Here is a 14,862-nt window from a genome sequence, read left to right as displayed (position 1 = left end):
CATAAAGCCTTGAAATAAGTTTACTGTATTTTTCCTTTCTTGATATAAACTCGAAAGAGAAATACAACTTTAAACAATCTTTGCCAAAGTCAAACATAAATTTTAGAACATTTCATTTCGTACTAACTCTTCTGTAAATTTAATAACTACTTACTAATATGTTTTAGGGAAAATTTCCTCTAAGGCAATATGTCTTAATTGAAAACTGAGTCTCCCAGTAGAATTAAGTCTGAAAATGACTGATGATAATGGTCAACATAACTACGAATAGAAATTTTGCTTTAGAGAATTATTTGCTAATGAGTATTTGCTTATATACCAAAGGCACTTAATATTTTTTCAAACGTCTTTTCATTGCATAGTATAAACGAATACACTCTATTTGTTTGCGGTAACAATAGTTCTATTAAACAATAGCAATATTTTTATTAAAATGATTTTAAATCTATATACAATTAGTTTTATAGAAAAGAATAGGTTGAAAAGCTGACTTGAAATGTTTTTATACAGAAATTGTAATAGCGAACTTACGTTTTTAAAGTTACTTTATAATAAAATTAAAAATTACCAACTTAAAACAAAGCAAAGTGCTGCTTGTAGGGATAGTTTAAGTATAGATAAGATGGAATTTCTAAATAAAAAAGAATTTAATTTTGACTATTAAAAAAATTTCTTTTAAACAAATCAAATCAAAATCATATTGCTTTTTTTAATTACTTTTTATCCAGATATAAATGCAATATTTATTAACATTTTGGAATCAAAGAAGTAGTGAAAGTGTGAAAGGAGACTTTCTAAGGCTACATATGACAGATGAAATAACAATGTAGGCCTATGGAACACAAACAAGTTATAACATTTCAAAAAAGTCATACTTTTAAAAAAAAAAAAAAATTCTTGGGACATAAGATAGATTAGTGAACATCCAATTATTAAAGCAAAAGAAGTTATTCGGAGTAACAGTGGACCAACTTTTTTTTTGTTTTATGCTCTCTTATTATCTTTTATTATCTATTTTATTGTATATATTAATGTTTAATTTTAAGCATTTTGCCTAAACTTCTAAGAAATTCACATAAATTTGAGAAAATATTTAAACAGTCAAAAAGTTTAACAACCACTGAGATCAAACAGCATAAGAAAAATCTCTTATATCGAAAGCAAATTTTTGAAAGAAAATAAAAGAACCTGCCTTACCTTTAAATAATCTTCTACCAAAGACTCGCTACTTTTTTATTTCCTTTATAATAGTAATTATAATATTGGATTTTATTGCTGGTTCTAAATTAACTCTTGAACTTCCAATTACGAATGTGATCCAGGAAAGTTGAAGTTTAGATAAAGTCATAAATAAGTTGAGAACTTTGCCTCATATACTTTCGCTCTTCAGCCGTTTACAGATCTTAATTTCGATAGTGGCGAACAATTGGCTTTCCGCTCTGCTTAATTTAAATTCAATGTTATTCTTTGAATACTGTTCCCTTGTTTGAGTACAAATCAAAGAGCCCTGAATGCTTCAAAGTATTTTCAGCAAATGAGGCATCGAAGCTTCCGTTTAAATTAGGGAAAATCGATGATTGCCTTGGTATACTTGCCTTGAGTTTATAAATGATGTGAATTTATGGAGTTCTTAATAAAATAAAAACGTAACTTTTCCATTTATGGATATTTGGGGAAGGAAATGAGTTGTTTGTTAATTTTAAATTATGCTAATGAACTTAACTTATTATTTTCTATAATAATTATAAATGTTTTGTTTCTTATGGAAACTTTTAACAAAACAAAACAAAAAAATAACAAGTAAAAAATTATCAAACCATAAGCAAGAAATATATATACTAGCTGTTCTAAATCAGAATGACAGTATTCAATTACGTATAACTGGAAAATGATTAAAACCAATAAATAAAACAGTAATTAATTTTTATGACAATGTAAACCATTTTATTCTGCTTGACATTCCAAAAAGGCGAGTCCGGGTAAATTAGTAACATAACAAGTTTCTACTATGTACTAGTTAATTGATTGTTTCAAGCATAGATAAAAATGTCAAATCAAAAGCATGGATAAAAAAACTGTTAAAAACCTAAGAAATCGTATTTATGTTGTGGTATAAATAATATTATTCAGATTTTAAGTAATAAGTAGCACATTGAAGTTTAAATCTTAAATACTATTTTTCCAAATTTTTATTAAGTATACAAAGAAACATGTTTTGAAATAGAAATAATATAACTTCCGTCACAATAATATACGCAGCTTGACAATTGCTAAAGAACAACAGATTTATGCAAAGTAGCGTTCCCGACAGCCCACCAATAACCGTAAAACCATGCTCAGAGGACTTGGTAGAGCAGCACCTTTATCTGTAAAGGGCAGTGTATACAAGCTCTTCATTCTTTCGCCGTAAACTCACGACGTAAGGTGACTAAATAAAATAGCCGTAGGTTGTTGAACATATTTCTACGAAATTCAAGGTGGTTTTGCAATAGTAAGTACAATATTTCATCAAGACATCATGTGAGTGCGTACAATTGTAAACGAGCAATTGGACGACTGAAAGCAGATTCAAGTGTTTCCACTGTAGCCACAGTAATGGGAGTGCCACCTCGCAATTAAAAAAGTCTCTGAGCAGAAAATGCTATGGGAATGCAGGGTGGTCGTGGTATCCCCAGTGGCAAAAAGGAATGGAAATTACACTCCTAGTAAGATAGCTACAGACCTTAGAACAATTACCCGTATACAGATTTCTCCTAAATCAAATTCACGGTGATTAAATCAAGTTGGTTTGAATGCACGGAAGCCTGTTCGGTGCAGCTGTTTCTACCTAGCCAAGATTACGCTGGTGTACGGAACGTACAGGTTGGAATCACCAATATTGACCCAGAAAGATGTCCTACGATAAATCCCGTTTCCCTGTGACAAGTTATTCCGGACACCAGTTAATGTGGAGACAGAGGTACAACAATATGATCACGAACGTGATCCGTGTGGCCCAGGTGTCGCGGTGTAAGCAAGAACAACGCACAATGGCAGAATACCGCTTTAAATCTTTAGCGAGATAGCGCTACATCTCAGCGGTATTGCTGAGAAATTATTCTAAGCCATGATCGTCTTTTCAGGGGTGTAATAAATCTAGAACTTCTGCTTATGAACGACAATGAGCTGCTGAGATAACGGACAAGTTATTACCCATATACAATGGTGTGCGTACTCCCCGAACCTGAATCCTTCTTGAGATGCCCCTGGCAGGCTTGTTTCCTAGATAACACGTCCTCCCCGACCTGTTTAAGAGCTGATAACCGCCTTGACAGAGGTGTGGGACAATATACCCCAAGGTCACATCGATAGTATAGTTGTCAGCCTAAATAACAAATACAAAGCAAACATCAGTGTCCGAGGTAATTATACATCCTACTGAGATGCCCATACCTGTTTCATTCTGGCAAAAAGATCCATTTTTGTGGCTGTTTGGAAATCTTCTTATTAGCATATTTTTATATTTAATTTTCCTATTTTTCGATTTAACAATATTTGGCACTATCTTGCATTATAATAAATGCACAAAATTTTTCACACACAATGCACAAGTTTTTGCTTTTGCTTACCTGGAGTATTTATTTTATAAATTTAGAAAATTTTTATTAATTTCTTTTTCAAGGGCATATTTCAGCAACCTCCTAAACCCTTTTGAAAAGTAGAGATAAATACAAAGAATCTACAATATTATATATATACCCCATCTGGGATAATTCGTAATATCGGGGGCAAAATTAAAAAAAAATCGACTTATCTTATGGAATATCCGAACATCTCTAACACGCAAATACACAAAATAAATAGAAATCTTACACTTTTTATTCAGGAACGTAAAATACAGCGAATAATTACACTCTGATTGACTTAAAATTTTAAAGTATTTCGTGAGCAAAGTTTTTTTATTTCCTTGACTTCTTACTTTTAAAATTTTTTTTTTTCAGCGTCATGAAGAGACGTTCGTCATTTACATCTCGATGCATTAGGTATGTTTTCACTATTTCCAAACCGTGCAAAGCATCAGAAAAAGTAACAGTTTTCACTGGAGATTCATCATTTCCGATGAATCTACTTCATTAACTTCAGTTGAATAGATAGATAGTCCGTCATCACATGTCACGTAATCATTAAAATCTATTCCAGGAGCTTTCCATATGACTTCTTCTGAAGGAAGGTTCTCTCTTGTCCCTGGAAATTCCGCTTTCTGAAAGCATTTTTCCATGGTATTTCATAAGCTTGATTCCAAGATTTTCTTAAAAAATATAACGCTTCCAAAACAGTGGCTTTGCATCTGTTCTCACCATCTTCCTCTAACGATGCTATAATTTTCCTCTCAAGCAAATTTGCGGAGCGATGTTTAGTTTTTATGGAGCGAATGAAACCAAGGCCTAGTACTTAGTAGTAATGAACCGATAGTAATAAACTTGTGCAATTTTCAGGGAAAAACAGGAATTTTTAGACGTATTTTAGATTGAGAATTGAAGAATGCTCAGGGCATTGATCAATAAACAAAATAATGTTTCTTTTTTTTACCTTCATAGACTAATCTAACGTCAAATATCTGTAAATAGAGAAGGAGTCACCCCTGATTTTTTGCTTACTGCTTCGGTTAAGTCTTCACATTTTTAAAACATCTTGCTTATGCTGCTTTTCTTATCACAAATTGCTTTAACGTATCTGCTCCTTCCGCATTAACTGCAAACAAAACAGTAATCCTCATTTTGCTTTTTTTCTGCCAAAGTATTTTTCATTTCTATACCAGAGTGTTTTGTCGCGTTGTATGCCATAGAACAACGCTGTTTCATCTGCGTTGTAAATGTTGGATGGTGAACATTTTGAGGTTCACCATCAGGGTGAGCAACTTTTCTCCCCAATCTTTTACTACATTTTCATTTACATCTGTCTTTTCTCCGCAAAATTTCTTTTGGATTATATCTTATATTTTCTTAAAACGGTCAATCTAACCATTGGATGCAGAAAAGTCTTTTACGTTATGCTTTTCCGGTTGAAAAGCTTTTTCCTTGATCAAAGGCACACTAATTGCTATATTCTTGGTGCGACTCTTTTTTGTGAAACTCAAGGCATAAATTTTTTTTTAAATCAACAGACAAAACTTTTTTCCTCTAAAAAGGACAAATTTTTTTAGTCCGAAGGGGAATATGTATGGTATTGATACCACATATAAATATTTGTTTATAATATAAAAATATTTAATTACATTTTATTGCGGAAAAATAATATACATATGTTAAATATTTCGCAATCAATAACATTACGCTGATTTAATTGCGCATTTTTGTTAAATTAATAATTTTTAATTAAGAATAATGATTGTGATTTAATTACTACCTATTTAACTTAATTTAGCTTCTGTGCCAACTAAACTACTTTTGTTTTCATATTAATTCCACAATATTGGGTTTAAATATTTTAAAGAATTGATTATTATTTAAATAATTGCATATTGGAATATTGATTTTATTTTTGAATCATTAATATCTATTTTGGAATAATTCTTCGTATAATATGTCTTAAGAAAATGTAACAATATTCTTATTTTATTTTAAAATTTTCTCACTGGCATTTCCTAGCTTGTGAATGATTTCCTTTGTTCCTTTTGTATAATTACCATCTTAAACCAAGTATCCTTTTCTCCTAGGAATAACTATGTTCTCTTTTGTGTATGAGTATCCTCTCATCACCTGTTGAAGAATACTACAATTTAGTTGCCAGCAGCTCCCCCAAGAATTTCAACACCTGCAGTCTCTGATTGACCTTCAATTGACTTTAATCCTTTGTCGGTAAAAACCGAAAATTCAAGAACATTCTTTTATGGTATTGCATCACCTCTTCAACGGAATCAATTTGGGTATTAGTTTTTACCCCTTTTATTGCCAAATTTGACTTATGTTTATGTTAATCCTTAAACTTTTATTTGATCCACATTTGTTCCTAAGTCGGCCATTTTCGAAAAAGAACACTCGCATAAAAAGGGATGCGTGATGTCATAGCGTATGGAGTTCATTTTCAATTCATGTGTTCATTCTTTTTTCTTTTCCCTCTCTGGGATTATGTTGGCAACTATGCTTATGTAAATTTTATTAGCATATATGTTTTTGTATTGGTTGTTGGGGGAGCTCAACAAATAAAACATCTTTCTTTTTAAAAGTAAAACCTTATCCAGTCATTTTTTATTCTGTTTCATTTAGATGGTGAGTAATGAATTATTTTTAACTTAAGTTATTATTTTAAATTATTGTTTCACTTAAAATATGATTCTGCTGGACCTAGAGGTTCGCGCTTTGTTTATCCACTATAAATTTAAATGTAATTGCTCTAAATTTTAAATGTTAGGCATTTCATTCTTTCGACCATTTAATCTTTAACTTTTTATATTAATTTTTAATCCTCTCACCATAAAGACTTATTTTCGTTTCAATTGCATGGTGCTTCTCACACAATTGTATTCATATGCATTGGTTTGGCTATATTAATACAATATTGGAAATCACTATAATTACATAATTGTATGAACTGATAACGGCATAATTGTGTGAACTGATAACGAGATTGTATCTTTTCCTTATTCATTTCAATTTCATTGTTTTTTTAAATTTGGGAAAAAATTTTAAATAATTTTTTTCAAACATCTTTTCTTCTTAAAAAGTCTCTGTTTCTCACTTTTTAATATCCTCATCCTGTCTTTTAATCTATTTTTAGTTCAGTATGTATAAATTAAAATTTTTGATTTTTCCCTTTAAGTGAACCGTGAGAAAGACATTTTCTCTCTACCTATTTAATATACCAATTAAATTTTTTCAGATTTCCTTTATTATCATATATAAAACATATTGCGGATTCATTTTGCAAGATTTTCTCTAGTTTTTATCCGGGAGCACTTCTGTTTGTGTGTCACTTGGATATTCATTCCTGATTATTATGGTTACATAAAATTAATTTGATTCTTTTAAATCATGCGCCTGTTTGTCCTGCTAGCCCGACTGCCCTCCTTGGAAGGTGACAGTATGTAACACCTGAAGAAATACCTTAATAAAATGCAATACTTTGTTAAATGAACCTTAATAAAATGCAAGTATCTTAACAAATATACAAAAAAGCAACAAAAGAGCTCCGACACTTTGCTGAAGAATGGGGCTGTTGAGAGGAATAGCCGAAGAATAAAACTAAGTCTTTATTCTTCAATGTTCCAATGCAGCCAATGTTCGAGATCAATGGCCGTAGATGCATTATGTAAAACGAAAAGAAAAAAAAAAGTGAACAATTGGTTAAAAGCATCTTTCTGATTTACTGTCAGTGTGTATAATTGTTTTGCGATCATTAAGAAGTGATGAAGGCCCTATTTGTGATTGACTTATTCTTATTGCCGATGGCCCTACAAAATGTGCTTTTACAAGTTTCCTTCAACAAAAGAAAGTGCTTTGAAGGAATAAAAAATCATTAAGAAAAGATTTCAAGTAAATTCTATTCGCATGTGCGTGTTAAATTAGTATAATAGCTCTTTTGATTCATCAAATATTTGAAAATATTTATCAAGAAATATAGTTCTTCACAGTGAATGCTTATTTAAAAATGTATTCCATTTATGAAAGATGATTATTATTATCAATTAATTTTGGGTGGATAAAATTGTTATTAAATTGGATTCATCGCTTTTAAATTTATGAAACAAGTTTCACCAGCTTTTATATTTATCAAAAAAATAGTATTGATTTTTTTAATGGTATTTATATTAATAATTAGTGATTTTATTTATTTTTTTATGTACAGTGAAATACACTGTTTATAATTCATTGACTAATTGTACAGTGGGCAGTAAAATAAGCGGACCACCCTGAATAACTTTTGATGGGATTCTAGGACTCAATCTTAATAACTCCAGGGGGTGACTTCAAATATGCTAATTAATATCTGCAAACGATATTTTAAGTTACGAAATCAGACACAAAAACGTACTTTCTCTGAATAAGGATATCTTTTTCTCGACAGATTCGATTTCTGACACCCAAAATATAGGGAGTAGTCGCAATCTGTTAAATTTGGTCCCAGTAGTTTGGTTAGGAGACCACTCGAAAGTTTGGACCCCTTAATGTTAATTTTTCTCCTTGCGTATTTCACTCTCGAGAACTTTTGAAGAGAATTAAAAAAAATTTGCACACAATTATATAATTTGTTCATTCAAAGATTATTCCATGCAAGGAGTAACTTTTTGTAAATATTTATTAATTTGTTATTGTTTTATTTAAGAATGGTCAAAAAATTTTGAAATTGTAAGGTACACAATTTTTGCTATCATTTTAAAGAGTGCAATTTTATATGAAAAAAAAAATTGAGCGAAATCGGTCGAATAGTTCTTGAGATATAGAATCTCAAAAACGTCAGATACTTAAAATTTGATTGAAACTTGAAACGTTTTTAGTTTCAATTTTTTAGGATGTGCCTCACACTATTGTATTGATATATTTTGCTTTGGCTGTATTAATACAATCATAGAAATCATTACTTTTAATAGATATAATCATGCGAGCTGCTGACGATTCATTGTATCGTTTTCGGCTTTTTAATATTTTTTGAAATATTTTAAAATTGATATTGAATTAATTTTAAAATATTTTGAATATATATATATAAAGAAAACTTTAAAAGCAAAATTACAAAAGTTGAATATTAAAGCTCTATCTCTAATGGAAGAAAAATGTCATAGTCTCACATCGCAAATGAAAGCAATTATAAGTATTAACTTTCAAGTGAAAGCGAATGCTGACTTCTTAATGTGCACAAAGGGTTCTGATATTTTAGTTCTAAAATCGAACATTTTTAACGATTTTGTTCTTAAGATTTCCTAATTTTCCTAAAGCATTAATGTCATCTTGTTTTAATACATATGTTTTTATAACAAAAATATTGATTTTAAACAGTGAGTTATCTATCCAGTGCCTTTAGCCACGCTTAACTATTCAAAGCCAGTGGAATGGCTAAAATATTTTTTTTAAAAAAATGAATCCCTTGATGTAAAATTTGAGACTCATGCACATAAAGGCAAGAGGAAGAACCGCGTAAGTAACCGAGTTACTGCCATTTTTAATGGCAGTCATCATTATTGATGCAAAAACAATTAAAATAAGAGAAAATTGCGATTATATATTTTTTTACCTCCCATTTCCAATATTTTTTAATAAATTACTGCTTTTATTTGAGGATTTTTTTTGGGTTGTTTCAATTGAAATTCGCTACTCTATAATTTTGTTCTTATCGATGGTTTTCGGAAAGCGGCTCAGTATGAAATTCGTTAAGGCGGACATAGATATCAGAACAATGCTGCCGAAGGCAACAGAGTCAGTAACCCATGGTGAAGCGGTAAATTGGCAACTGGCACCTTCAGTAGCTTCTTTGTCTGCACTCACGGTGCAGGCGACTGAAAGCGGTCTGCAACTAATTTTTGAACTTGCATATTATAAAAAAATGAAAAGAAATTTTTTTGAATGTGTTTTTTGTACAATACCGCATGTTTTCATTTTTTTTATTCATTTATTTCTTTTTTTTTTATTTATTTACTTCCAATGAGCTGCAAAATCATCAACCCAATGAGCAGACCTAGTGCGTTCTCCAGAAGTGGTATCCACTCTTTCAGGACCACCACAATGGGTGAGATACCATTGACCACGTAAATTTGAACGTCTAGTTTCTGCCACACTAGATGGCAGCACCGAGACTCCATTTGGATGCTGAAAGGCACTAGGAATTTTAATTTTGCCGGAAATGTCAAGAGCCAATAAGGCACTCCAGGGATATTTTACACGCCGCATAATCATACGACATGGCCGCTGAGGATTTTCTGCATCCCTAAAATCCGGTGTCTGTATGTAGATGTTTCTAAAAATGAGTGCAAAAAAAAAGTTGTTAGCTGTGAACAACTAAAAAGAAAGCAAAAAAATTGTGATTAGAATCCATTTTCTCCATTCAAGTCAGCCCCAATTTCTCCTAAGATAATTTTGTTCACGACTTGTTATAGAAATAAAATAAATTACTTGTAATAAATTGATTTTCGCTCCCTTATGTCAAACTAATAAATGAATTTAATATATTTTTCGCAATAAATATTCATAGATTTATATTAATTTAGATATTAGAGTCAAAGCAGACCTTTATGTTAATATCTGTTATGGACTCATCTTATAAGGAATTGATTAACTGAAAACACACAGGATTTTATAAAAATAAATAAATAATTACTACTTAACTCAAAACTAATAATGACATTAGGAAAACAATTTTTATACCTTAAGGAGTTAGTCATTAATGATATGAATAAATAACAACTAACATTTTAGTTTGGTTTAATATATGCTAGAGACGACAGCTGGGATATCACTTATGACATCATATATATCATTTTTATGGTTTTCAGATTGCTTAGCAATAAATCAAATGCTGTTTAGAATATTTCTGTTTTAATCTACTAGACCGGCTGCCATTTTTGTTTGCATTAATATTCTAGGAAATTTTTTTAGTATATAAGTATAATTTATCCTTGTTCTTTAGATTAAAATGGGTAGCATCCATTAAAAACTGCATTTAAAAACATAACAAATTTCACTTTTGTATAAAATAATATACTCTTTTGTAATCAATTATAATAAATCTAAAAGAAGAATGACCTTAACTGTAACTTAAAATTTGGATACCATACTAAACATGTCTGACTGAGCAAAAACATACACATTTTTTATCTGTTTCTGATTGAGGTAATAAATTCCAATTTACAACTTTTTCAAAGCCACTTGAGATTTTCCTAATGTATTACCAAAATGTGCTAAAGTATTACCCTTCTCACATTTAATTGCAACAAGCAGGAAACTCTTATGGTTACGTGGGCAGATATAGTTGAGAGCGCCATTCCTTTACTTTCTCACTAAATGTCTTAACAATTCTTTCGCATATCAATACTTTTTCTAGTGGTAACAAAATATATGCTTTGATATTTAATTCTGTTTCAAAAAATTTTATTTAGAATGATTTTGTTTTCCCCAAACCTTCGCCTCATAATCAAGAAGCAACTCTTTTTTCAGTTTCGTTTTTTTTTTTTTTTTTTTTTTTTGTAAATATTTTTCTTTTGTTTTCGAATGTCAGCCGCTGCACTTTGTTCGTTTCGCCTTAGAAAATGCAAGAGGTGTTACTCATTTCGCGTTAAACAGTGGGCACCTGTGAATCAAAGTCACGGAGGCGAGTAACATTGCCCACGCCACACTGCCACAAACCCGCTCATAGGGTGGGCCACATTCACACATCACACACAACAAAGGACAACACAAGCGAGAGAAACATCCATGCCCAGAGTGGGGTTCAAACCCGCAGCAATTGGCTTCGCAGTCAGGCGCGCTTACCTCACGGCCACCTGGCCGGCTTTTTGCAAATGTATTAAAGAATATGCGGCTCGTGTGGGACAAAACGGGGGAAAAGCCCTAAAGCATTTATTTACAATGGTGAATTCCATAATTATTTTCCTTATATATGTATCTATTGCTGCTTATAAGCTAGCCTCCTTTAACAGTTTAAAACAAAACACTTAATTTTTAACAAACTGTAATTTGTTCTACCTGGTAAATGTTTTTTCTTTCTTAACAAGAATGTAAATGCAAAAAAACATATCTGAAATCTTCTTTTTAATGAAAAGCTGTTTTTATTTATTTACTACTTTTTTAATTTATATTTTTTATTGAAATGCAACATAGAATATGTTTTATAAGTTCTGCAATTAGGTATAACAGTGATTGGAGGAAATTAAAGAAAGTGTCATTTAAATTTCAGGAAAAGCATTTTAAACCTAATAAATAATTTTAAAAAAATAATTTCTTTTTGGAAATATTTCTCAGAAATTTCTGTTCTGAAAAATTCAAATAAGAAAAGTGGAGCTGGGGTTCTCGAATATTTTTTAAAAGCTTTCTTACCTGCTCCTTAGTCTTGTTTGGTCAAACGCAATAGTCTAATTACAAATATCAAAACACATCAAACATAAATATCAATTTCTTCATTAACTGATAATTTTAGTGTTGAACAAATATTGACTATCTATTTTTTGAAATTTTTATTTTATTATACTGAGATGAGAAGGCAAGAAATATTTTTTAATTCAATTATTTTTTAAGCTCAAATTTTTCCTTTCTGTGACGTAGTTATAATAAATATAAAAAAAGGGAATTTTATTTTCAAATCACTGCATCGTTAAAATAAAAATTAAAATAAGATAGAAAAAAAATTGAATGAGTTTGAAGATTTATTATATAATTAATAAAAATAATGTGAAATTGCATAAATTTTGTCTTTGTGTTTCTTTTAAATATAAAAAATTATGAATATTTCATAAAAAGTATTTCATACACTTGTCAAGTGAGAAAAAATGTAAGCACATATTTGCAATTAATATAAAGATATGGTTTTCGCGCAGAAGTACAAACGATTCGCTATTTTTTAGAATAAAAAAACAAAAAATATTACAGACTTTCTTTATCATAAGTGCCATTACTTGAATAAGTATTAAGTATAAAACTTTTTATTTCCGTGTCTTGATGAATGGTTCTTTTCAAAAGTAAAGTCATAAATATTAAGTCACCCTTTCATTTTTGAAAATAGCCATTAATCTTTTACGCAGATTTTCTCCACTATTTAATGCGAAGAATATGAGAGAATCTTCTCTTTAAAGAACGCAGGATAAAACTTGGTTATTAAATAGGAAATCTATTGAATTTATTTTGTCTAAATTTTAATGCAGACTGTTTTAAAGAAATTTGGAAAAAATGTAGAAAGAAAAAAAAAGCCAGCATTATTTGTTAAAAGCATCAGATGTTTCAAAAGTAATGTACATTTGGCTTTTAAGTTTTTCTCGAAGAAGAAAATTCAAAAACTAAACTAATTCATAAACTTTACTTAAGATGATTTTCTTCTTTTCTAAGGAGCATAACATATATTTACGCTCTGACAACAATCAAGTTCGAATTTTATTTATAGTAAAAATGTTTGAGTAAATTAATAACTCTGTCAAGTGACAGGAAGAAAAAAAAGTATCACAAAGTTTTCGATAACTGCCTTAAAAATATTTTTTCAACCAGGAGACAATTTTGGACATTCATGCTATTAACTGAACTAATGTAACACCCCAAAAAATGTTTTTTTTTAAAGAAACCCTGTTGTTTTACAAATAAAATTAAGTTATATAACAAATAAGTTAATGATAAGTTATATATTAAAAAAAGACAGTTTTATGGGAGGCTCAATGATTAGAGCAATAGCCTCCCAATGAAGTGAACCGAGGTTCTTATTCCAGCGATGGCTGGTCCATACGAATTCCATACCCGGTTCGCACCTAGCACATTACTGAAGTAAAATATCCTCAGTGAAATACGGATCACGGATTAGAGTCCCTTTTCCGTCAGATTAACCATTGAAGGTTTTTGTGGTTTTGTTCTCCATGTAAAACAAATGTGGGCTAGTTAGATGAAAAAGTCCTCCGTGAAAGCAAAATTTCCCCCGATACTTGATCTTGTAGTCCCCTCGTCTTCTGGATTAAGTTCAAAATACAAGTCTATGGAGTTGAACATTGGCAGCTGTGAACTCAAGTTTGGGTAGGCTGTTCAACGACGGTTACAAAATAAAATTAGAAAATATTGCATATATTATAAATGGTAGCAATAGATAAGTTATATTACCGTATTTGAGATTTTTATCAGAGAAAAAAACATATTTAGTGTCTCAATGCATAACCAGAAAAGTAACATGCAAATCTATGATACTATTTCAACAAAAGGTAGACAAAAGTAAGTCTTTAATTTTATTTATCCCCTCTTAAAATAAGTTTTCAAGACTTTAAGGATTTTCTTATGATTTTATTAAATATTTCTGATACAAACAGCCATTTTTTTACACACCAAATATGTAGATGCCCGAAATATGTAGTATTAACAACACGGATAGTACTTATCATTCCCAGAAGATTATTAAGATAATCTGATGTTTAAAAATATTGTCGTGTTAGTAAAAATTACTTTGCAAATAGTTAATTTTAGTAGTGAATATTTAGTGCATAATATCAAAAGGATTCAAAATTAGCTGCTTATGTTTTTGTCCCTTTAAGGGATTTCTTTTCTTTATGATTTGTATACTTTAAATATGACCATTTTGAATATACTAATTTTTACTTAATAAATTAAATTTTGACTTAAACGATTTTATTTATTTTTCTTGAGATAATATTTCAACCACCACTGTAATATTAATAATGGCAATCACCGCCTTCATATCCACAATTCATTTGAATCAAATAATAAATTCCTTATTGATCAAAACCAATGAACTTTTCTTAATTGAATGCTTACTCTTATTGAGATATTAATCAATATGGTATTATAATTTGCACACATGAAATAGTACTTTTCATAAATTGCTCTCTTATTGAAAGCAGGGTTCATTGATTTGGTCAGCTTGATTTTATAAAAATATAAATAAATAAATAAAAACAGCTGTGTTCTTTCTCAGACAAAAAAGAAAAAGAATTCCATATATATCTTCGGAAGCAAGCACTTTTTGCACTGTGCTTAAAGTAAGAAATTAACAACCCTGAATAACCATTGATCTAAAGATTGGATCTTCACATTCTAGGACTCGTTCTTAATGTTTCAAGGGTGTGACCTCAAATATGCTCATTAATTAGCGCAGGCGATACACAAAAACGTACTTTCTTAGAATAAACATACCTTTTTCTCTACAGATTTTGATTTCTAACATCTAAAGTATAGAGATTAGCCGCAATCTGAG

This window comes from Parasteatoda tepidariorum, chromosome 12, assembly GCF_982258835.1.
Source record: "Parasteatoda tepidariorum strain Cologne lab strain chromosome 12, Ptep-v5.0, whole genome shotgun sequence".
Lineage (NCBI taxonomy): Eukaryota > Metazoa > Arthropoda > Arachnida > Araneae > Theridiidae > Parasteatoda > Parasteatoda tepidariorum.
Note: the sequence above shows the minus strand (reverse complement) of the source record.